This window comes from Numida meleagris, chromosome 4, assembly GCF_002078875.1.
Source record: "Numida meleagris isolate 19003 breed g44 Domestic line chromosome 4, NumMel1.0, whole genome shotgun sequence".
NCBI classification, from domain to species: domain Eukaryota; kingdom Metazoa; phylum Chordata; class Aves; order Galliformes; family Numididae; genus Numida; species Numida meleagris.
In genome coordinates, this window is record NC_034412.1 from 32,264,839 (window position 1) to 32,290,372 (window position 25,534).

Genomic DNA, 25,534 nt, shown 5'->3' on the forward strand with positions numbered 1-25,534 from the left:
TGTACTCAACTTTTGCCTACACTTAATTTGTCCCTAACACTCTGTTTATTTCAGGATTACTCGAGGGGTACAAGTTTTATTCTGGACTAACAGGCTGTAAATTATCCATCTCTACTGGTAAAAGAGGAGTCCACACCCTGCTCTTCTCTTCCTCTTCTTCCTCTTCCCTTCACTATTCTGATGTAGGTTCACTGCTCAGATGCATGACGTTGCTGTTTGCTGTCTTCTCTGAGCTGACGTTACAAATCAGAACTGAAAGAGGAAGACTTCTGCACCAGTTTGTCATATGGCTGAAGATACATGTGTAATTGATCAGTATAGTCTATTCTTAAGAACAGTTTTATATTTCTTGCTGGTATTGATCCGGTAATATCTGAATGTAGTCTGACTTCATCTAAGACCACAGAAATGCCTTCTTGCCTCTAGCTTGCATGAAGTGTCCAGTCGGTGTGAAGCTCTGAAAGCTAGTTGCCATCACTGGAGGTATTATGGTCTTATCTCATTTGTCCTTTGCTCTCCATGCTACATTCTTGTAAGGTAATAAATTGAGGTGACATGTTGTCTTTATCCACAAATCATCTTTTAGTATTCTGAGTTATCAAAAGGTGGTTTATCAAAAGCTTAAAAAGAACAACCCTCAACTTCTCTTCATGACCAAAGCACTGCTTTTCTTTGAGGGTGTATGTCATCTGTGTAAGTCTTCATAACTGTCTGAGTACATACAATGAATTTTTCTCAGGAACTTGGACCCATTCAACCTCTTCATCTTGCTACTGACAGAAGACATAATACTTAAATGTGGCATACCCAGCTGATCAGGTAACATGTGTCTTCAAAGAAATCCAAAGAAATATTTCAATGCAGACTACCAAAAGAAGACACTTTACTGTGCGTGTTTCTTCTGAAACAGCATAAAGGAAAAACATATGCCATGAAGTTCATGTTTTTATATGTTGTTGGGGGTGATGCTCAAGTAAAAGTATTCATAAACACAATGTCAAATCTGTGCATTTAAAAAATAGAAAATGGTAGTGCATAAGATTGTTATCTGCTGTGAGTCTTTGTCTTAACGGAGGGAAAAATATGAACTGGTCATAGATATTAGAACTCTTTGATCATTGCAAGATAAGATTCAATTAATTGAGATTTGTCACTGCTAGTGTCAGTGCATACTGGTTCTGAACAATCACCTTGGTGGAGAGTCCAAAGAACATAATTTCCCAGTATTGGAAGTCAATGTAGCGTGAACATGGCTAGCTACGGCCCACGGAGTTGAATGCATCCAAGAACTCTGTGTGTTTTTATGTAGCACCATAGGGTATGGTCAGCCTTGCCAGTTCTCAGCACAAAACCAGATGTCTGAGTTGCTGATGGGTTTGTTTGGAAATGTTCTCAATTATGTGGAAGGCTACTGCAGTTGTGTTAGATGGATGCCTAAGATGAAAGGATAATTCATGTTAGAAGGGATCTCAGTGGGTCTCTAGTCCTCGCTCAGAGCAGGGTCAGCTTTGAAATCAGACCAGGTAGCTCAGGAGTCGAACAAACAAGGTCTCGAAAGCTCCAAAGACAGAAACATAGATCTCTCCATGCAACTAGCTTATTATCCTGAAAGGGACATTTTATTACCAAATTTGGTCTACCTGTGCAATCTTAAATTAAACCTTTATTTCAATGTATGTATTTTACAGATTTTTTTTTGTGAAAAAGTGGCAATTACTCTATTTATAAGTGACCAGATGATATAATCCTTTTTCCGTAACAGTTCTTAGCTAGAACAGTTTGCTAAGAAAAAACTGACAGAGGAAAAGAAGTTGGAAAATCTACGTATTACAGAGAGATGTAATTCCCTCTCCCCAGATGTTTTCCCATAGACTGGAACATCATCTTTCTGTCCTTGTATGATTCTGCGAGACCTGTCTGAAGTCTACTGAAATTAAGGGTTCTTTATCCTGAATGAAGATATTCCAAAGATATCCTTTCATTTGATTTGTTAGAAAATAAATTGTGTTTTTACACAGAGATTGAATTTGACATCAAATACTACTTGACTCCATGGAAACAAGAAGCCTCTTCTCCATTCATATTGTGTCTCAGAAGTATCATCAATACTGTATTCCTTATCCTACTACTAATAATTACAAGCTTAATCCAGGATTAAATGTTAATTTAATCCTGCTTCACCAAACATTCACAGTGGTCTGTTTTCCTCTCCAAAGCATTCAAATAAAGAAATTGGGTAAATGTAAGGAAAGATCAGAAAGGTAGATCTGCTTTGTAAGATCTTTGCTATTAAAAGCCCTTAAACATAAATGGTGAAAAGACAAAAGTCTTGCAGTACCTGATGATTAGATAGAATTAGTTGAAAAGTTACTGTTTTAACTACATTTAAAAGCCACTTCAGAATAAATATATATTAATGTAATACATGTAGAAAGATTTCTCCAACAAAAAATATTGCATGCAATTATGTTGTTTTCTTCTGAGAGAAAAAAGAGAGTATTCTCTCTTCTTCGGTTAATTAATCGTTCTTGGATTTCTGAGAGGTATACCGCCTTATTCCCACAACCATCCTTGTCTAAAGTATGCATATCATCTCAGAGTGAGGAAGTACTCTGTAGCTTAAATGATCCATCAAACAGTTGATGCAGAGCTGGAATGGTACCTGTTTGTCATCCAAAAGTCAAATTTGTGATGGAAAGATTTATACCTGCATCATTTCCCTCCCTGCACCCCAACTCTGTGTGCTGAGATTGACTTGCAGTCCACATCACTACCTTCTCACTGTATTTTCTTCTGAAAGTGAGAAGATGGATTATCAGCACACACATCATACTCTGGTCATCAGAGCAGCAATGAGGTAACAGAAAAATTTTGTCAAGCATGGCAGAATCTGCAAACTTGCATCCAATTACGTGTTTAAACACAGACACGTTGCTGTAAGAAAGGGAATCCAGTTCACAAGTTTCAAACATTGGCTTTTGACTTCTGTCGGCAAGGAAAAAATCCTCAACTTTAACAGTTAATATGAAATATTTGTGTGCCTGGTGAATAAATTAAGTAAATTGGAGCAAAATTGTTTGCCTTTACTCCTATAATTTGTTCAGCTCAACATTTCTGTATGCATAGAAGGGAGGTGGTTTTAATACAGGGGCAGTGCCGGTTATTAGTTGTTGCCTGGAGAATTTATCCTGTGCTTGGTATGCATTGTTTTTACAAGACTGAACTTGTTATCTGGGACACAGAGCACAGTTTGCTTAGCACAAAGGTCTTGTTTCTGCTATCATGCAGAGGAGATTTGGGCAGGGATAAAATGAAGTCACTGTGAAATGTCCCATCTCAATATAATGCATCTCGGTTAACAGCAGGGAGTCACAGTAGTTGAAGTAATTAGATAAGGCTTTGTTCCTTTCACCTAAAGGAGAAGCCATGTGGTAGCAAAATACAAAGGAAATTGCTAGACCATATGTATTGCAGTTCTCTATTTCCAGTTATTTTCTTCTATGAAAAGCTTACCATAAAATATTGATATCTATAATGGGGAATGTTTATACTTTGTTGGGTCAAAAGTATAGGCACATATTTCAGCTTAAGCTAACATCATGACTGTCAGTATATAAAGTGCTTCAAAATGGACTTTAAGAAAACACGCAGCAGTATGCCACTTCTCATAGGTAGATTCTGCCACAGTTTTCAAAGCAAAATTCAAAATGCATCATTTCTTGATATATTTCCCAGTAGACTGAGGATTGATTTCTTCCAAGGTATTTTGAAGCAAACCAATGTTTATGAGTTCATGAAAAGTTCATGTAAACCAAAGCAAACATTTTAAAACTATGCTAATTATAAATCGAAAAGAACTTCTTACAACTCAGTTACTTGAAAAAGGAATAAAAGCAGGGAAAAAAATCGAGAGTTGGATGGTGTTTTCTTTTGTATTTCAGCTTCATCACTGAAAGGATTCTGTCTCCCAAGCTAGCTGATTTAAGTGGAGCTTCACTCACAGGTAGGTTCAGACCCAGAGGAGGAAAAGTCTTTAAGTCAAGGAATTAAAAAGAAACTTAACAAGGTCTAAAGAGAATACAGTAAACATTGTTTGAGATGAAGAAGAAAAGGCAAGAAAGTTTTATGTGCCCCCTGTCAAGTAGACAAATTGAAATGACCAAAATGACAGAAACAATAATTAAAATAATAATACTTATTTTATATATAAATATTTATATATTTATATATATATGAAAATGCTCAGGCTCAAAAGGAAAGCGGTAAAGCAAACTGGTGACAGCTAGGAAAGTCAAAGTCATGATGTTTCTCATATGATAGCATCAGCTCTGTGCAGCTGCTTGAAAAATTTGCATCTAATATCAAGAGAAGAACATCTGCTGCTCAGTATGCAGCAGGCCACCAAAGCTGCTGTAGAGAAGAGGTGGGAGGAACAGATAGATTGGAACTAGATCATGATAAGCAGAACACGGAAGTGGCATCCCACTGAATGGCATGACCTCTATTATCACTTTTGAAGTCATTTACTCCCACTTCTCCTTCAGTGGCTAGCAGTCACTGTGATGGAGTTGGCTGCCATAGGCAAGTGAAGATGGTAGTAAATCTCCCAAGGTGGCATAGTTTTCACTGAACAAGTGTTTTCTGCAACATGAAATACATGTTTTCAAAGTGACAAAATCCCTTCTATGAACTTAGGAACAAACTGCCTAACCCCTGCTTCCAGCCAGTACACAGCTCATGTGGAGAGGCAGCACAGCAAAAAACTCCATCAGATAAGAGAACAATGATACAAAACAAATACACAGGGATCCATTTGTGAGTAATCATGCATAATAAGAGGGATGAGTGTTAGATATACTAAAAAAATACTGATTCAGGCATATCTTTAAAACTATCTTAAAGGGCTTTTTAAAAAGAATTCTGTTTATCTCAGTAAATTCTTTAAGTTTTAATGGTTCGTTACACCGAGCAGCAAGAAATTATAGGATAGAGTTTTAAAATGATGTTACAACCTGTATAGTTCAAAGAAAAGTACATGTTTTTTTTTTCCTTTCTGAGTATCTCAGTAATTCAGAAATTGAGTCTTAACTGTATATAAATTATTATTTACAAGTTGTGTGTTTTACTTCCTTGTATGCATATACTGACATACACTTTTAGAAACCATTTCATTTAAAGAGTATTATGCTATTTTTCATTTTAATTTCCTCTGTTTTCACACACTGACAGTTCTTCTTGTCTCTCTTAAACAACTGTACTGTCAATATTAAAGCCAAAGTAGTACCACTGGTCATTTCAGGAACCCATTGGTAATGCAGCAGTGCTCAAAAGATGTTGTCAGATCAGCTATATTTGGTTTGAGAGCAACACAATTGTCTAATAATCTAATAATAATTTAAAAATCTGTGACACCATCTGTGCAAAAAGCCCAACAGAGGCTGTGCTTTCTCACAGTATGGCTTGCCTATAATGTGATTTGATATCTGTGGTGGGCAGCTGTTTTTACAAGTTTTGCTATCAGAATTATCTCTCTTTCTCCTCCATATTATGTGCATAGAAGTTCCTATCTGGAAAAATGTAATGGCAGTTAGAAAAAGACCTTGTATTGACTGTGTGCAACAATTCTGATTAATGGATTCAGTAGAAATGGTATGAGCCAACTTTTAATTACAATTTTGATCATTTTGTCAGGTATAACATAATGAAATGCCAAACATGGTTATTAGGAATAGCAGAATCCAAGACTTTTGCTTATTTTATCAGTAAACAGAAATATTTAGAAAAAGAATTGCACTTTCACTGAACTGGTTTTTTTTCAGAAAATATTTTCTAATTTTGAGCAATGAATAAAGCTGTTCAAAACAAAAGAGTTTGCGTGAAGTGAGGTGCTAGCCACAATGTGCATGTAGGTGTAAATCATTCAGTATTTCATCTTATTCTAGAAAGTACAGTGGCTTGCTACCAAGGATTTTTACAAATACTCTCAGCTTTCTCCTGCAGGGGTTGAAGAATAAATGGTAATGTGAACAGAAGTGGAGTAGTGAGATCCCAAGGATGCTGCTTGGGATATATAGCTGTATAGCTTATATAGCTGTACCATCTGAGTAATCACAAAAAAAAAAAATTGTTTGGCCAGCTAGATCTCAGAAACCTGTTATAAAGTACTATTCCTTTCCTCATATTTTCAAAGTCTGTCAGCACTCTGTAGCAGAACCTGGAAGATGGTGATTCTTGGTTCTCTGTCTGGACCCAGGCAGGAAGGTAGACTCAAAATAGATGTGTACCATAGAAACAGAATGAAATCAAAGCATTTACAAATCTTTTTTACTGGTAGCTCATGAGTATCATGTGCTTTGTTCTAAGCCCTAGTCTGAAATCCAAAATGCTCTGTTATGGCAGCACATGCACACATGTAAAAGGAAGACTTTCCAGAAATTAATACTTTTAGAGTATCCTGTTGTGTAGTGGCTTATACATGTGTGTATAAAAAACACTTTGAAAAAAGAGTTTATATGTAAACCACTTTTCAAAGGTGTGTCATGTAAGAGACTTTATGATAGAGAACTTCTTATTAATATTTGCCTCTTGTGAGTCATAATTCATTTTGTCACAGACTGCAGTGGCAGTGGTTGGCTTTTATTAAAATAATAGCTTTGTTGACTATCAGTGTTTGGAGCTATTTCATAACAAGGGTCACCATTTGTCTCCTTTGTCACCATGACCTTCAGATTATGTCTATACTTTCAACTTCAGTCTAACACGCTGCTTTCATTTACTTGATGGTTCCATGTTTCAACAGTACTTAAAGAGTTGTTGACCGCAAATGGGAAAGTTTGAAAATACTGCTCTTTAAAATAATTCCTTCTGTTTATACTGTATTCTAAATTTATTTGCTTTCTCTTTTCTTTTTAAAAGGAAGTTGTTCGCATAAAGCAATCATTTTTTTTTTTATATTTCAACATTTTTATTTTAAATTTTTTACTTTTTTCTTTCATTTCTTTTATCCACCTGATTTACCTCTTCAGCCATAGGTGGCCAAACTTTTGGCTTGCCTGGGCCTCACAGAGTGAATAGGAATTGTCTCTGTCTGCACGTACATAGGTTGCATCGAAAGTAATGCCTCATATTTATTTCCATGGCTTTCTGTGGCTTTTTTGACCTTATTTTTGTGAAACTAACACATCAGTCTTTTTCAGTGGAAGTAGCTACAATTCTTAGTGAGTTCTCAAGGTGTTTTTCAGAGACTTTTGATGAAAGTTTACTCTTCCCATCCTTCATCCTTGAAAACAGTTGATTGCAAAGGTATGTACTGCCAGAAGGCAATGACATGAATGAGGTGTGATTGTGAAGCAAGGGGTATTTCTCTCTGTAAGATAGGGCTCATAAAAGTCTGGTAAAGAGATGTGATCAAATTTTTCTTTGACTTGAATATCTGACTGCAACTCAGTACATTCCATTTGAAAATTCTCAGGTAATTTATGTCAATAGAATTGCAAATATACAAAAAAATTGATGATTTTTTCAGCAATCTTGAAACCTGTTCTCAAATTCCTTTATCAAAACAGAAAGAAAGGCTGCATTCTTTGTTGCTGTTCACAGGACTATTCATCAAAATGAATAAAATTGTTTGCCATAACTTGAGCTAGCACTGCACTTTGCTATACTGAGATCAGTCAGTTGTTTTCTAACTGCAAGTTAGTACATGCAACTTTGGGAAGGATACTCTAATATCTATCCTAGAAGTTGTAAGAGTAGACTGCTCACTGTCATTGATGTGAGAGCGCAGCCAGTGTGCCCTGGTTGTCCCTGGTACTGTTTTGTCCTGTAGGAGTTTTATCTTCTGAACTATGCTGTGGCAGCCTTCACTGCCTTTACTTTCAACAAGTAAATACTTCAGGATGCAAGGAAGAAAATCTTGCAGATGGGATGTTGACTTGTGAAAATGATCTCATGTACGGACTCGTGGGATAACAGGGGCACAGAAATCCACATCTGTGGACTGTACAATTTAACAGAAATGTAGAAACCTTCCAGAATTGAGTGCAGTACTATATTTTTAATTGAATTAAATTATTGTAACACGTGGTTAGCTCTTCAGTATTTCTTTTACCACTTAAGGACCTGTATTTCACCATTCATTCTGAATCATGCATACATGACAGAATTTCATGATTTGTCTTTTTAATAAACTGCAAGTATTTGTGGTGTCATCTCTCTTGACAGATTTGATACAACATGAAACATCTTTTACACCTTTGGGAATACTTCATTATTTTCCCTCAGTTTCATTTGATGACAGTCTGGGCTGTTTTGGTCGGAATAACTATTCAGCCTTCACAGTACCCTAAGGCACAATAAAGCACTGTAGTATTAAATCTAATTCTGGTATTACTTGCTGTCCTATTTGCTTGTGACTGTTTTCTTAAAAACCTTGGAATTCTATATGCCATCTCTTGCCTTTTTAAGCTGTATTTCAACACATTTCAAACAGGGATCAAAGCAGGTGAATTACTTTATTAAAATGAATTTACTTTATTAAAAGTTAAAAATGACCTTCATGTAGTTAATTCAAGTGAGTTTCATATGTTCTACCTTTACTTGGTTTGTCGCTAGCATTCAATACATTGGATCAGCCACAGAAAATGCTCTTACAGTGCCTTGGCTGTTGTCAGTATTTCATGTCCAGGGCAGTGCGGTCTTTTGTTGTATCATATCCTTTCGAGCATTTGTTTCAGGTGATTTGCTCAGGTAGGAGGGGACAGCTGGATGTAACATTTGTTGTTTCAGTGTTTGTTGTTCTTTTAGGACTTCTTCATTTTAGCAGCCTTTTCACACATCGCTTCATTACTATGGCTTATGTTATCACTTGTGAACAGATGACACATGGATCTATAATTCTGGATGGTCTTCTCAGATTTTGCCTTTGTATTTCTCTGCCTGCAACATCTCCATAACTGGATGAATGCTAATCTTTTATTCCAAACAAAGAAGTCAAAGGATTCTTTTTAATCCTGTTGTTTAGGTTTGGTTTTTCTTGCTCATGAGTACTTCTTGTCCCAAATACTGCCTCTCTTTTCCTTCTTGTACGGTATGAGAATTTTAAAATGTTGAGTATAGTTCATGATATAATCAACACCCTGCAGTTCAAAACATGATTTTTTTTTCCTTTCATTTTTTTCTCCTTCTCCCATTTGCAGAACTTACAAAAAAATCCCATAAGTAACTGACTTCTCTGAAAGTCAGACAGAACACCATTTTTTTATAGGACTACCACCTCTCAGGCCAGTGACCTAAATTCTAGATTACAGCAAATACAAAAGCCACAGTCTGCTTTTCTCCATGTGCAATCACGTTTTTATTATTTGATTTCTTTTTGTTGACTTGCCCAGAATATTAATTTACTTATATTTTTTTTCTTTTCTAAACTGCAGGAGCCATAAAAATAATAAAAAAATATTTTTGAATTGAGCTTTCTCTGTGGTATCTTCTATGCAATTAAAAATTATCAAAATTTAATGTAGTTTGTCAGCTTCTAATGTACTTCTCATTTTGATTTAGACTTGATCTTCAGTTAATTTTTGCAGAAAATTTACCCTTTCGTTATATGCTATTTTATTTAATTTTTGGCTCAGTACATGTTCTTTTTATTCAGTACACACTTTATGTTAAAAATGTTTAAATTACTTAATAAGACATAGTCACAGGTTGCTGACATTGCTGTAATTATTACTTTACTTTCTTGGCAGTAGCACAAATACGTATTTTAATTCTCAACCAAAGCTATTCTCTCACCCTTATAAAATATCAGTTTAATTTTATTTTTTTTGCAGGAACTTCCCAGTGTGATCACCATAAATATACACAGTTCCTACAGTGGCATTAATAGAATTGTGTTTAAAAGTAATTATCCCCTCTGATGTTTTCATAAGTGGTGTGTAGGCATGCAGTAAATTCACTAATCTTGTGCTAGAGTTATGGTGAAGACAACATCGGAGTCATTCTTGCACTGAGCTTGAGATCCGGCTTCAGGAGGAGAGATGCAAATCCTGCAGAGAAAACAAGGAAATGGTTAAATTTGGAGTGCCAGGAGTTTCTGTGCCTCCACAAGTCACATACGCAGTTAGAGTTCAGGCTGCATGACAGTGTCTTTGGAACAGGCGACAACCTGTGTGGGGAGCAGGCACAATAAGGCTACCAGGAGGAGGAGGTTACTGCTGCCTGAAATAAGCAGCAATGTAGTTCTCTCTGCTGGGCCAGCAAGTCATGAAGGACTGAACTTTTGTAGATCAACAGGTGCTGTGTGCCACTACTCCCAGTGAATCCACAGTGCAAGAATTCTGTAGTCACCACGAATTTCAGACAGAGTGGCAGAGTGTTCTTAAATGATTGGAATTAAGGAGTTGTGGCACAGAGCCTTATTGCCATTTTGGCAGAAGTGCTTGAAAATGAGAATTTAGAATTGCTTTGGTTTGGGGCTTCTGAAAATAATAATAATAAATAATAATGCCACTAGATGTTCATTTCTAGCTCATCTCTACAAATATTTCTAAGTCAAGTTCCGTAAAGTTGTTGAAATGCTGGATACCAGATGCAAAATAAGTGTTTTTAACTGTCATTGGGGATGGTAAGAGATTCTGTCATCTCAGTGGCCAATGGCCAAGGTGTGCTGTGCAGGTAGGCCTGGAGTTGTGAGCAGGCAAAAATAAAAGAGGGTTATATATGGCTCTATTTGAAGCAGAAGACTGAAAAAAAAAAAAAAAAAAAAAAAAGGGGGTGAATGACAGCAGGAGAAACTTGTTTTCTAGAGACAGCAATAGGCTGCAGCTGGTGGTGTAAGATGTGTGTGCTGGAAACTGGCCTGTGGCATACCTGTGCCCACTAACTCCATGAACAGCCCTCTTATCCAGAGCCAGAGCTCATCACCATCTGTTCTATCAGATACTGCACCCAGTGTTAATTTTTTGTCATGTTGACTTACACTGGCAGAAAAATGTGCTCATATCCACAAGTAAACCTAATCTATGAGTTTGTGAATTAAGTTCATTGTATATTGATTGTCCTGTAATACCATTCATTACTGTGTGTCATATTTGTATCTTCTTCTCTGTTGATAGTAGTTCTAAGCTTCATACCCTTAGCAAAAGCGTATAAACATTAACATGCAAGAATATCAGCAAGAGAAAAACAGACATTCAAAGCAGAGAGATAGAGAACTTCATCATCCACAAATTTCCAATGCAGTAGATTTTTTTTCTGGTAAAGTTCACTGTGGTCTCAATGCTCATCTTTAATCAGTCATCTTGATTCCCATTAAAGCAATTCTTTTGAAAGTTCTTTTGAAGCTGATAATAACAATTACATTCAGACTAGCATGTTTTTATATGTTCTCATTTCATTTTCCCCTTTCTTAAATGCAGATACAATGTTGTTTTTTCTGTATTCATAAATACAATCTCACTTTGATAGCAGTTTTAAAGTCTTTTTCCCCTGTGCCATTTTTCTTTATATTGCATCTGCAGTGACAGTTGTTTGAATTTCCCAGTCCAAGGCCTTTATGAACTTGATATTTTTGCTTTCCATTAGCTGTTAAAATTTCCTTTTACACTTATTAATCCTAATATTATTTTTAATATTTTTCATATATTAAATCTTTTCTTTGTTCTTTTGTTAAGAACTAATGTCCTTAATAAACATAGAAACAGTATTTTTAATGTGGCGACCATAAATAAGCTGACTTTGGCTGAACTTCACTGAAAATCAGATTTCTTTTTTCATTCTTCATCTTTTACGGCTTAGGGAACTTTTCCTGTTTGTTAAATCTCCCTCCAGAGTTATAGCTCCGCTTCAATTCTGATTCTCAGTTGATCTCTATACTTTGAGGTTTCCAAAATACAAGCTTGTTTTTGAAGTATTTTTTATATCCTTCTGCAGTTGATGTCTTTCCATTCATATTTTGTCCTGTAACTCATGCTGCAAATTCCTAGCAAGATTTTAATCATTGCCTTGGAAAACTTTTGCCTTCTGCTGTACTTGGAGACTTGAACTCTTACCTGATTATCCTTTCCAGCTGGTTAAATGACTTTTTCCTTTTGAAACTTAAAAATTCCCCAAACCCTGTATTACTTAACCAAATCAATTTGCTCCACTATTAAATTTTTTATCCATTATATAAAATTCATTCTTGTTTTATCATATAGTACTGAAAATATGCTAAATTCAAATTAAAACATCTCCTGGATTTGTGAATTCTTTGTCACTGACAACTCTCCCATTAGCAGTGTTTCGTTATTAATAGCTATTACTAACAATTTCGAGTTGCCGGTCTTTCTTTGCAGAGGTGAAGTCACCAGTAACTGCATATTTCTGACATTTTCTTTACTGTATATAATTACAGGGAGATCTTCTGTACTGTAGTCTGAACCTTTGAATCTCAACCTGTTGATACCTAACTGTTATGCATGAGAATTTCTAGAGTTAATCTTCTACAGAAAACCAAAAATGATCTCTTAAAAAGAGAAGAATAACTGGGTAGAAAACTTCATCTTGGAAGCTTGCAGTGATGAGAAAGAATTTTGAGCAGGTTTCACTTAACTGACATTATGGGCAAGAACTAAAACATCTGAAGGAGTACCCATGTAAAGTTCAGTATTTCAGTGTGCTTTAAAGTGTTTGAAATTCTAAGAAAAACTTTTTGAAGTCACGTATAAATAGACTTAAAATTACAACAACATTTGATACTGGATATATTAGAAGGCATAAAGGGCAGGCAGTGTTATAGAGGCATCACTGTGGAATCTCAATCAGTTCTTCACAGTAAAAGTAATTTAATTAACAGAAGTGGGACCAAAAACATTGCAACAACAACAACAACAAAATTGCAACAAAGCTGTGACAATGACACTTGCTCTTTCTCAGGTGTTGTTTTAGAATAGAAATTCATTAACAATATAAGCATGAAATAGAGAATCTTTTATTAAGAAACTACAGCTCTTAAGAAACTGCATTTTTATTGGAAAATTCTGACTATTTACAAACTGGATAAGAAATCCCTAAGTGGACACTCCCTGTAGTTACCATCTTATCCACATATTGTGACTTCTGTATTCTGGAAGCCAGTGTCCTCCCCGAGCCCTCTCGCCCAGTGTTCCCACAAAGGCTTTGCTGTCCTGCAAATCCCTCTGGCATCTTTATGGAAGTGCAGCTGTTGGGTGTACAAACACCACCTGATTGATGGGAGTGAGACTGAGGTTGTAAAGCTGGTATAGTTAACCTAAAGTACTCGTTCTATCTCTCTCTTGAGCTTAACTGGCTTTTGGATTTTCAACTGTTATTTTTGCTCTTGCTTGATCTCATGCCCATAAAACTCTGAGTGCTAGTTCTCATCTTCTGTCATGCACTTCTCCTGTACTGCATACATTCAGAAAAGGACACATTAAACAAAAGGATGTACTTACAGAAGGGGAGGGAAAAAAAAGGAAGCATTGAAGAGTTCCCTTGAGGAACACAGTAACATGAGGGAAAAGTTTGAACTGCAGGGGACATGTCATCTGTGGCTGGGCTGAGCAACAGGCCTGAGCAATGAGAGCGTGGACTATCACAAGGCCCTGTTAAAAGAGGAAGATGTCACTCTCATCTGAAGGGAAGAGGCTAATAGCAGTGAAAAATAGCAGCAAGGGATTGGATGTCCCCGAGGAGCAGCCAAGGGCAGTAGCTTTCTAAGTCATGATTAGTAGAATCATAGAATGACTAAGGTTGGAAAAGACCTCCAAGATCATCTAGTCCAACCATCCACTTGCCACCAGTATTTCCCCACTAAACCCTTAGTGTTCCTTAGTACAACATCTAAATGATTCTTGAACATCTCCAGGGTTGATGACTCCACTACCTTCGTGGGCAGCCCACTCCAGTGCCTGACCGCTCTTTCAGAGAATACATTTTTCCAAATAATCTAATCTGAACCTCCTGTTGTGCAACTTGAGGCCACTCCCTTTCATCCTATTGCTAGATGTGTGGGAGAAGAGGCCAACCCCCACCTTGCCACAGCCTCCTTTCAGGTTGTTGTAGAGAGCAATAAGGTCACTCCTGAGCCTCCTCTTCTCCAGATTAAATAATCCCTGTTCTCTCAGCTGCTTTTCATAGGATTGTGCTCCAGATCCCTCACCAGCTTCATTGCCCTTCTCTGAACATACTCGAGGGCGTTGATGTCTTTCTTGTAGTGAGGAGCCCCAAACCGAACACAGTACTTAAGGTACGGTCTCACCAAAGCTGAGTAAAGGGGAACAGTCACCTCCCTTCTCCTCCTGGCAACACTATTTCTGATATAAGACAGGATGCCATTGGTCTTCTTGGCCACCTGGGCACACTGCTGGCTCATGTTCGGCTGAGCATTGACTAAAACCCCCCGGTCCGTTTCTTCCACACTTTATTCCAGCCACTCTGCCCCAATCCTGTAGCATTGCTTGGGGTTGTTGTGGCCAAAATGCAGAACCTGGCATTTGGTCTTGGGGAACTTCATCCCATTGGCCTCAGCCCAGCTATTCAGCCTGTCCAGATCCCTCTGTAGGGCCTTCCTACCCTCAGGCAAAATTCTTTTATTCAGTGACCATATTAAAGAGAAAACATGTGGGAGGAGAGAGAGAAGCATACCATCACAGTATGTTTTTTTAAGTCATTTAGTCCATTCCTGTGCACTGCTCTTGCCCTCTCTTTTTAATAATAGCTGAATAAATTGAAAATATATTTCAATATTTTGAAATATTTTGAATGAAAAGTGTATGTATATTTCGTAGCAATCTCAGAGTGGAATATTTTGAGTTTCATGGAAAGAAGTCCCATTTTTACTCGTTGAGTGATTACTGAATTTGTCCAGGGTTCACAAATGTTTACAGAACTGACTGATACTACAGCTAATGGGCTAGTCCTTGGAAAAAAATCTAAACATTATTATGCTTTTAATACTTGATATCCTATGGGCACCTAGTGTGTTGTGAAAGATAAATAAAATTTAAGTGGATTATTTATGCAATAAAAAAAACATATTTCAGTATCATGATATATGGCATATATTCCATTCCAGAGAAGGCTTCATATGTCATATGTGTCACACAGAGCTCTGCTTGTGAATTGTTTTCTGCAGCATGCGTGTGGTACATGATAAAGGACATAATCAGAGTTACAGTCGACATATTAAAGACCTCCTGTGCATGGAGATATTATTTATAAAAGTAACATACAATTGTAATTTTTCAGCAGGGCCTAGCTTCATTCTTTCTTTTTAAGCAGAAGAATAGTTAATAAGGTAAAATTTTGATTAAGAGATGAGGACTATATTTTCAAAGTTATCCTTCTAGTAGTTTTATCTAGCTAAGTGCTCATACTGATATTAAGTCTTTATATTCAGAACTGAGATTCGACACATCTTAAAAAGATGGAGGGAATCTTGACCTCTTTTGCAGCTTGTATCCACAAGTTAGTGAGGGATCATCCTATACTGTGCTGTAAGATTTGAGAGGCTATGTAATTGCCAGTGCACTTGGCTGGTGAGTGCAAAGGTATTGCATGGTCATATTGTGTCAGGATGAGCACTCAAAGATTTCTGATACCTGAATAAACCTCTCAAGCCTGGATTTGTACACAGTTTCAGTGTTTATGCAGTTTCATCCTTAGAGTCAGAAGCACAATCTCAGTGACATGGCTGTCCTCGAACGTCAAATCTTGTCTTGAAGAAAATGCATTAGAATAAAAGTAAAGAGTGTACTGAAAAATGTACAGTTAAAGAAAATATCTGATGCTTGGAAGAATCTAAACAGTACTAAGCAGTCCTAGATAATCACATGGTTTGCCTGAGGCTTTAGATGCTTTGGAAGCCTAAATTTATACACAAAGATGGGAGCTTTATTTGCATGCATTTTTCATTTAGTCTCAAACTGTCAAGAAAGTATATGTACACAAAGTGTTGCAGAGATATCTATTAAATCATTTATAGGTGAAGTTGTCAAATTTACATACTTAATTGCACACAAGTGAGCACCAGTGCACAAAATCAGAATTTACTCCCACATGAGAAAAGAAGCATGGAATTGTAACTGTGTGCATATGTAAAGAATTGATATTCATTTTGAGTATTATTTTTATTGTTTATTTTGTCACAATACTTGAAAAAGGATTAAAAAAAACTTTCTTTACACTTTGTTAACAGAGACAACTGAGGAGATAGTAGATAATTAGTTTTAAATATTTTTTGCCACACTCAAATGACAATTACATATTTCATACATATTTTATCTATACAAATATTATCATGAGTTAACTATATGACTTCCTCTGTGAGAGCAAACCTATATTGAAATCCTGTCTGTATTATAGTCACGGGGAGGACTGCCAAGATGAGGATTTCATCCCTAGTCATACTCCTGCAAAGAAAGAGTAGAGTTCATGATACTGTAAATCACTAACCCATATCAAATATGATATTAAATGTAGCTATGCTTCTAACACCATCCTATTCACTTCAAAATCTACTATTGTAAAAGTAACCATTCTAAGACACAGTTTAAAATGATAATAAAATTAGTGTATCAAATGTGAATTCTGACTTTGCTCTGAAATACATCAGGATATTCATTTCATTGACACTGTAATTTGATAAATGTTTGCAAAGAGATAAACTGAAACCAGAAGAAGTTTATTTTTTCCTTTTTTTTTGTGTTATTTTGTTTATTTATTAACTTCTAGTGAAAAGATTATTTGTATTTTTTGCCTTGGGGCAGGAGATAAAAAAACTGCATCTAAAATTCCCTATTTATTTCTAAGTAAAACAGTACTGTATAGAAAAGTCATAAAAACAGAGACTGCAAATTGAATTCCAATAACTCTATTCTGTGAAAAACAAAAACTCCATCTAGTAAATCGGAAAGCATTATTGACAATTATATGCAAATTACCAGTCTTTTGGCAGACTCTTCAAAACTATTATCTTATGACAACTCTGTAAATTACACAGTTATGCCAGTAATGTCAGATTGTTCATTATACTTTATTGATACATTTATGTTCCATTATATTGGAATTTTTTTGATGGCTCTTATGAGACGTTCTTATTTGCTTATTTTTTCAGCTAAATTTCCCTTGCATCCTGTACTTACCCTCACCTTCAGAGTCATAACTTCTTGTAAAGTTGAAGTGACAGAGGAAGTCAACTGGTTGAAGGACCATAACCATTCAGTGTTTGTTATATCCTGAAGGAAAGGCCACCGTATAATGCAGATGAAAATGAGTGCTGTATTGTTGTTGTAAGACTTTATGGAGTCCTGTGCATATCCTCCCTTTTCAAACCATGTTTGTTCTTGAGCTCAGACCATGTATTCCTCTACCTGCCCCAAATTCAGTAGCCTATGTTTCTTCTTGAGCTGAGAACAAATTTACCATTGCTTCTCTGCTACCAAGTATGTGCTCTCTCTCTCTATTACAGCTTATATTTAATGAACGAAGAACAGGCACCCTGTTTATGTTTATTCATAACAAGTTTAGGTGTTACTTTTGAAGATAAAGAAACGAGTTTGATGATACACAATATCAGCTACACGCTCTGCACTGATAGCAAACTTTAGCAATCAAGGAAAGATAAAAAGGTTTTGCAGAATTTAATCACATACTTCAAAGTAGGCTTAAGAACATATATTTCAGAAATTGAGATAAAATATGAATGTTTAATTTATCTTCTTTCTTTTTTACCACGAGTGTTTCTGATTCTGTTGCTAATAACCTCATTGCTTGTCAGCCAATGCCTCTTGCAATTTTTTTTTTTTACTGGAGTTATTCTTTTCTTCTTTTCTGAAGTAACTTTTGTTGAAAAAAAAAAAAATCTCCTAATTAGCTTTTAGTTTTCCAAAGGATGTGACTGATACTTAATTTTACTTGTGTAGAGGACATACGGTTTTTGGGGTGTCTAGGTATATTTTACACACTTGTTGGAAAGCAGAAAGTTGTTGTAAAAATAACCAATTCATGTGCAATGTCACACGCTGAGGTTCAACGCTGATGAAGAACTCCATTTCTAAAGTAACCTCTGACGATATCTCTGTGTGATGCCAAGGAAAGGCAGTGTAGTGTTCCATTTTGGCTGGTTGTTGCAGTAACATGAGAAATATGCTTCTCTGCTATGACTAGAGGTAACTGTAAACTTGTTTGGGCAAGGTTTCTAACCAGTTAAGAAGCACCACCTTGCATAATATTTGTTCTTTTCTCTTTTGGATATTTTTAATTGGATCTTGGTAATAAGGATATTGTTCAAGCAAAACTCAAAACATATCTGCACCCTTTTTCATAAAATCAGATTAATTATGACCCTGATGTCACGAGCAATTACTTAAAAAAGCTCTTTCTTTCCTTATTCAGGTCCTTCTGCTAATCTTCGAAGTGGAAAAGTCACAATGAACACAGCTGTCACAGAATGAAATGCAATTTTTTTGGAGGACTTAAATTCACATTCTTTCTACAAGTCCTGCTGAAATGAAATACTGGTACATTTTGATAGTATTGTCAAAGATCCTCTTCTCTTTCCATTCTGTAGCTATAGAAGTGTCAAACTGAGAATATGAGCTGACCTGTGTTTGTATATTTCAAAATCCCAAAACTCTTTCTCCAGTGCAAGGACCGGTAGTAGACTATGTCTGGTCACAAATTTATTTTCTGAGGGACAAATCTTGACGAAACCTCTTGGATTTGATTCATTTTAGCTTTTGTTTAGCTTTTCTCTCTGCTGGTTCCATAAAGGTGATCATGGTAGAACAAAGAAATAAAATCAAAGAACAAAGGATTAATGTCCCAGTGGCAAATAGTGCTGACAGTCAAGCTGCTAGTTAGTGCAGAAAGCTGTTAGCTTGTGGTAAAAGGCTGTGTGGGCCTAAGTGCCCTTCCAACATTGTTACCATGGGTTTATGTGGATGAGGGTGCTACCTCTACAATTTTAGGTCTTGAAGTTTTGAGACTTGTTCTTTCTTTGGTATTCAAAATTAAGTAATGGAAACATAGGAGGAAATATCGCACATCTGTACAGCATACATCTCACTTGCTACTTTCCAGAGAGAGAGGAAGAAGTCAGGCCTAGTATTGTGCCCTAGAAGCTGCTGAGGGCCAAGGTCTTCATGAGGAACTGGGAGCAGGGCCTGCTGGCTCACGATATCGGCCAAACAGTAGAACAGGTTCAGTTTGGGGGGAGAACATGAGAACCATCTGAAAATTATTTACAGGTTAACATTATTATTTAACATCCAGCCTTTGGCCAATTTAAAGTAGTCATGGTAAGATATTTCCTTACATGTTAGCAGACATTGTTCAGATAAACACTAATATTCTGAGTAACTGAAGGAGTTGAACCAGGTAAAGGACATTGGTCTAAAGGTCAGCCTTAGAACTTGAAATTCAAGCACAGTTTTAAAAACAGAAGGCTCAGGAAATGTAACATTGTGCATATATATTAGGTCTGAAGAGCAGGTCTGCTATTTTGGCATATTAGTAGCGCTAAGTGACCTCCTGCTGCGTTTTGGGTCTGCATAATGCCAGCTCTTCAGTATGTCTGGCTTCTTTCCTAACACTGCCTCATTATACTTTCTGAAAAGGAAAACACACTTCCTAGAAGCTACCTACAAGGTGGTTTGGCTTAGCATTCCTTTTTTTTCCAGTTTTTTTTTTTACATTTTCCTTTCTCTTTTGTTCTTCTCATGGCAGCAGAAAGCACAGGCTCCCGTGAGAATTCCTGTGGGCTACAGCTCATTTACAGCTGATTTTAGAGACAGTGAAAGAAGAGTACTTTGATTCAGAGCTTGTCTGCTACCTGCCTGACTGAAACAAGGAAATGCATAAATCCAGGTATTAAAATAAATAGACAAAGAACGAGATGTTTTATGAAAGCTCTAGAACCTTAAAACCTTTGTTTGTTCTGTATTTTACTTGATTATCTGAACTTGTTCTCACTTTCCTAGCAAACAACTGCAAAGAGAAGTGCAAACAGACAAAGGGAACAGCAAAGAGGATTTTAAAAATGCATGCAATTACAGAGGAGTTTAGACAGAAAATCCTTCCCATTGGTTTATTTGTTTAAAACGAATTGCTGCAGATACTGTACTATGTAACTCGTGGCTTACCTCTGCACACTATTTTGCAAGAGATAAGAGGCTGGTAGGTTAAGTTAATAGTTTTATTTTGTTGCAATAAGATGTCTGGCACATAGAGTACTTTCTTTTGTTTTGTTTCATTTCCGTGAGAAACCAATGGCAGTAGAACAGAAAAATGTGACTTGTTAAACTTGGAAATAGCTGTTTTCTCTAGTCCCCTTCTGAGATTATGTGGTCTTTGTAGCACTTGGAATTCTGTAGGATTAGAAGAAAAAGCTAAACAATTTGACACAACAAAGCAGTGCACAACTTCAGCTGCTAACAATGACTTAGTAGCTTGCCTGTCTTTCCAGAATCTGACAAGTGCCTGAGGAAAGGCAAACAACTCATATTGTGAGAAGGAAGGAAGGAGTATTAAATGCGGTTGATTTTGAAAGGAAAAAAGAAAGCCTTTGCATGACAAATGAAAATAGAAATGCAAATCAGCTCCAAATACTTAACATATCTGATAAACAATCATATAAAAATAGCAAGTGGAGACATTAAAGACCTTCAGACATTCTGTTTTCATGTTTACTGTCAGAGTAGCCTTACTTAATTTAGGAATGAGCCTGTGTACACTGCTGGACACAAGCATATATTGTCCCTGGTCAGGTAGGCATTTCTGTGGCACAAACTTCAGGATTTTAGTCACACAGATTATTTAAATCATATCACGAGAACTGAAATTATGTGCATAGGCTAAAATGCTGCTCAACATTTCCTGAAGCACGAGAGAGAGAAGTGCAACATGGAGACTTAAAGACGTGGGGGAAAAAGAGAGGAAGAAGAACAATGTTTAATCATAGTGTGTTGTTCAGTGATGTCTGTACAGATCATCTATTTGAGCTGATCATGCCCATCTACTTAAATGGTTGTTTTCTGATAGCTATATTTCAGCTATTCTACAGTCTGGAAAGGCATCTCTGCACTATCACCTCTGCAGGTACCGACACCAGAGTAATTTATATAGTATAACTTATAAGAAAGTGTGACAAAAGCAAAGAATACTGAATCTACTGGGCCTAAGGTGGATCACACCTATTTTAAAATGTTTATTTTAAAAGACTTATTAAGAAGGGATGCACTGCGCTAGTGTGCAGAGTCCCTACTTCGGGAGGATAACTAACCCATAGGTCAGTTATGTGTTGTTATTGTTGTTGTTGTTGTTTTCCTATTGTGGCATCTCTGTAACTTGCAAATTTTTGAAAATACAGGCACCTTCTTCTCTGCATTTATCCATGTCCCTTACAGTAGTGCCACTGTTTCAGAATACTCCACGGAAACAGAAGCATTAATGTGTAGTGTGACTTGAATTTCAATGTCCAGGCAAGGGCATTGCAAGTGCTCAAATTTCAGCTTAACCTGTTGTGCAAACAGATGCCATAACAACACATGCATTCCTCTCCAGCTGTGGTCTGCCTAAAGAAAAAAGAAATTCTAAAGGGAAATATTAAAATAAACTTTAGCATGAATTCAGATCCTTTTAAACATTTTTTGTTTGCAAGTATATGTTATTTATGATCATATAGTTCTCCAGCCTTCTCAAACTCCAGTCACCAAACATAACCCCATGACAACAAATTCCCTGGATGTGTTGCAGCTGCAAAATAAAAATTGATGTTAAGATCTTGGATCAGCCTTCTAGTTCACTATCATTAGCTAAAACAGTGTTTTCTCTAGATAAAATATAGTATAAACTCTTCTTGTTTCAGTAGGGTGGCTATGAGACTCTTCCTCAAATGGGAAACATGTCTAGTAAATGTTAAACTATAGTTCTTTACCTTTAATAAAAAGTGTTTTATTACTACTTACATCTTTTGAGCTGAATGCTTTCATTAATCAGCATATCAAGTAATGGCATTAAACATTAATAAGACACATAGATAGAAACAGGTGATTTTCTTTCAAATATCTGATCTATAACACAGAAGTGCTGTGGGTAATATTAGCCTCACTTCTCTGTTGCAGACTGAGGAGATGAATTATATACCTATACTTTTATTTCTCCATCAGCTTGCTCATTTGTGCCCCAAACCAAGGTGAACAAGGCATTCAAGGCTGTATTCAAGGAATTATTCTCTGCTGTGTCCAGTGGCTACCAGGTGTTTGCAAAAGCTCTTTGTACCTTGCCTCGCAGTTTACATGGCAGAGCTATGATAGTTCAGTGGAAATGGCAGTGCTCTGCACCTGAAGGAAATCTTGAAGAGTTGGTGTTGTAACTGGGCACTAGACTCAGAAGCAATAGATCTGTGCTCTTGTTTTGTTTTTTTTTTTTTTCTTCGAGTAGACTTGAAACTTTGGTGAGAAATGAAAATCTGATTCCTTCCCTCTGCACACAAGTACGGTGGTCCTGAAGAACTCCCATCACAGCTGCAAGTGGTTAGGAAGCACTCATTCGTGCTCATTGCTCCCTCTGGCCTTTCTGGGCAAACCACAGCTTTGAATTCCCATCTAATTCCCCTGACACCTCCCATAATGTACTTTTTTTTTTCTTATTGAAAGGCAACACATGATAGGTTATCCTGATATCCTCATTTTTTTAATGTGTAAAACAATAGCTTTATGAAAGTCCTCATTTTCAAGGGATGAGACATGATTTGTGAGGCTTTTTCCTCTCAGAAACTTAATTTGTCCTCTTTTTCTTTTGATAGCCTATTTATCTCACCTTGCCTAAATCATCTATATAGATAATAATTCATATTCCAGTTATCAGAAGGGTCTGCTATTTTATGTTTCCTTAGCATAGGTTAGAAATAAGTAAATTAATATTCTTCCAAGCTGAAATTATCATTTATTATAGTCTGTTATGTTGTATTTCATTCTCTGTATAGTCAAGAATACAAAGCTAGCTCTTTTTCTCCAAAACTTTGATATGATTTTTACAGTTTTTCCTCTCACATTCTATCTTTTTTTTTTTTCTTTGTCTAATTCCGGTGTGCTTTCCATATGTCCTGCCCCAGTCATAACAAACCTCCATCAAGTAGTCAGCTGAGCAGCCCACATTGTGCTTTCAGTTATGGAGGATGAGTCTCCTACAGGAGTTCTCTTTCTCAGTTCAGTAAGAAGAATATTACGGATTTCATCTAGGAATCTTCCTAGAACAGCGACTGCTGGTTTGGAGTGTCAGTGGATAAAATACATTCCAGGTAGCTTGAATGTATTTGCCTATTTGCTCCTAAGTTGAAAGGGCAGGAGTCAAGATAAATATTTCCTTGCAGAATGAAAACAGTAGCTTTTTCCACAAGTCAAGTCTGTTTCTATCCTTTTCCATTAAAATTTAAAATATTCCTTGCAGAGGAAATCTAGGTATTTTTGCATACTTAAAAACAAACAAACAAAAAGCTCTCATATTACTTTCTGACTGTAGGTGGTATATCACTCTGTGTACCTAAGAAAAGCCCTTAAAGTCTGGTGAAATATGTCTGGGCTGATTAAAGAAGAATTGTATTGCTGTTTAAGTTACTGTTATGACCTGAGTGCTATTTTGTCTGATCCTCATATTAATTTAGAACTTTATGCAAAAAAAAATTTCTTATGATTTAGCCTTTTTTGTTATAATCAGTGGTGTATTTCAGCATGCCAATCTGTATGTTCCTAGGACATGTCTTCAAATCAGATAGTTTTATTTCCACAATACAGCAGCTCAAAACTCCTGTCATGACCTAGTCTCCATTTATTTGTAATGCTTTCCTAGTAGTTATCAGAGACCAGTGAAAAACCTAGAACACAGTGTACTAATTAATGTATTTTGTCAAAATTGTGTCACTTGGTATAATTTTGTGAATTGTTCCATCTTAATATTAGTAATTGAAACATTTGCTTAAAATCTTATCTCCGGTTTTGAAAATTGGAAGCTTAGGAGCAGCTAGGCTTTCAGGGCAAACATACAGCTTGTGCATATTTCATAGAAGGAGGCGAGCTTAGTTTTTAAAAGCGTAGTCTGTCAGAGCTTGGTCAAGCACCAGGGGCAGACCAAGAATGCAGCAAAATACAAGCATTCTGAAAATCACATATCTCTTCTGGCCATGTCGTTTGTTTGTTTTTCTCTCATCCAGCACTCTAAAGGATTGCTAAGGCTTCTGCAAATGTCAGAAGTTTATGTCATAGTGTTCAGCACTCCATAAAGCCTTGCACAGCTTCTGTGTTCACATGGTACTTTATTATTATTCAAAGTCAGTTAGGAATTTCCTACGTGAAGCAGCAGCAGTTCTTCTAGGTAAAAGTAAGCACATTTATGCCACTTAGTGTGGATTTTTTTTTCATTCTTTAGGCATTATTTTGCTCCTATTAGTTCTGACAGTAGCTTTTCCACTCAAAAAAATGTGGCTTGTAAAGTTAAAAGCAATTACACTACAGTAGCCCTTACAGATATCCTGGATGAGATATACTGTCCTTGCTCTGCAAGTCTCATTTCCAACTTTGAAGGCTACAATCTGAATTCAATACATGCAGGCATTAAGAATTAACGCAAGACATAAAGTCTCTCTGGTTGTGTTAATAAAATGTCAGCCAAGTAGTAGCCTAGAGTTCTGTTAGCACAGTAAACTAGGATGCAATGTGGAATGTTTCAGAGAGACTTATTTTGATATTTTAGAAACCTTAGAAGAAGCATTATGATCTTTGATGGTCCAGATTTGTTATTAACCTTAGATGTGTCCTATGTCCTGTTGGTCCTATATATATGGAAGACATATGAGGAGTGGCTGAAAGCCCTTAGTTTTTTTCAGCCCAAAGAAGAGGAGACTGAGGAGATACCTCATCACAGCCTATGGTTTCTTCATGAGGTGGAGCAGAGGAGCAAGCACTAATCTCCTTTCTCTGGTACACCAGTACAACCAAGGGAATGACATAGAGCTGCAACAGGGGAGGGTCAGGCTGTATATTATGAAAAGGTTCTTCACCGAAAGGGTGGTCAGGCACTGGAGCAGGCTCCCCAAGGCAGTGGTCACTGAGCTTGCTGGAGCTCAAAAAGCATCTGGACAGTGCTCTCAGACATATCACAGAATCACAGAATTGTAGGGGTTGGAAGGGACCTGTAGAGATCATTGAGTCCAACCCCCCTGCCAAAGCACACTCCTACAGTAGGCTGCACGGGTAGGCATTCAAGCTGGTCTTGAATATCTCCAGAGAAGGAGACTCCACAACCTTCCTGGGCAGCCTGTTCCAGTGCTCCATCACCCTCACCGTGAAGAAGTTCCTTTGCATATTGGTGCAGAACTTCCTGTGCTTCAGTTTATGGCCATTTCCCCTGTCCTGTCCCCACAACCGCTGAAAAGAGATTGGCCATGTCCCTTTGTCCCCCACACTTAAGATACGTATAAACATTTATAAGATCCCCTCACAGTCTTCTTTTCTCAAGGCTGAACAGACCCAGGTCA

The 25,534-nt window shown here is 36.8% G+C and overlaps 1 long non-coding RNA gene across 4 annotated transcripts in view; it reads left to right on the forward strand.

The window, feature by feature from the left end:
• LOC110398963 overlaps positions 13,131–25,534 on the forward strand; it is a 44,161-nt gene continuing 31,757 nt past the window's right edge. For 3 of the 4 annotated variants that reach the window (XR_002438770.1, XR_002438771.1, XR_002438769.1), the window contains exons 1-3: positions 13,131–13,247; positions 18,397–18,521; positions 19,729–19,869. This is a non-coding gene — a long non-coding RNA (uncharacterized LOC110398963). The remainder of the gene's footprint in view (positions 13,248–18,396; positions 18,522–19,728; positions 19,870–25,534) is intronic. The other variant, XR_002438772.1, reaches the window with a different exon arrangement.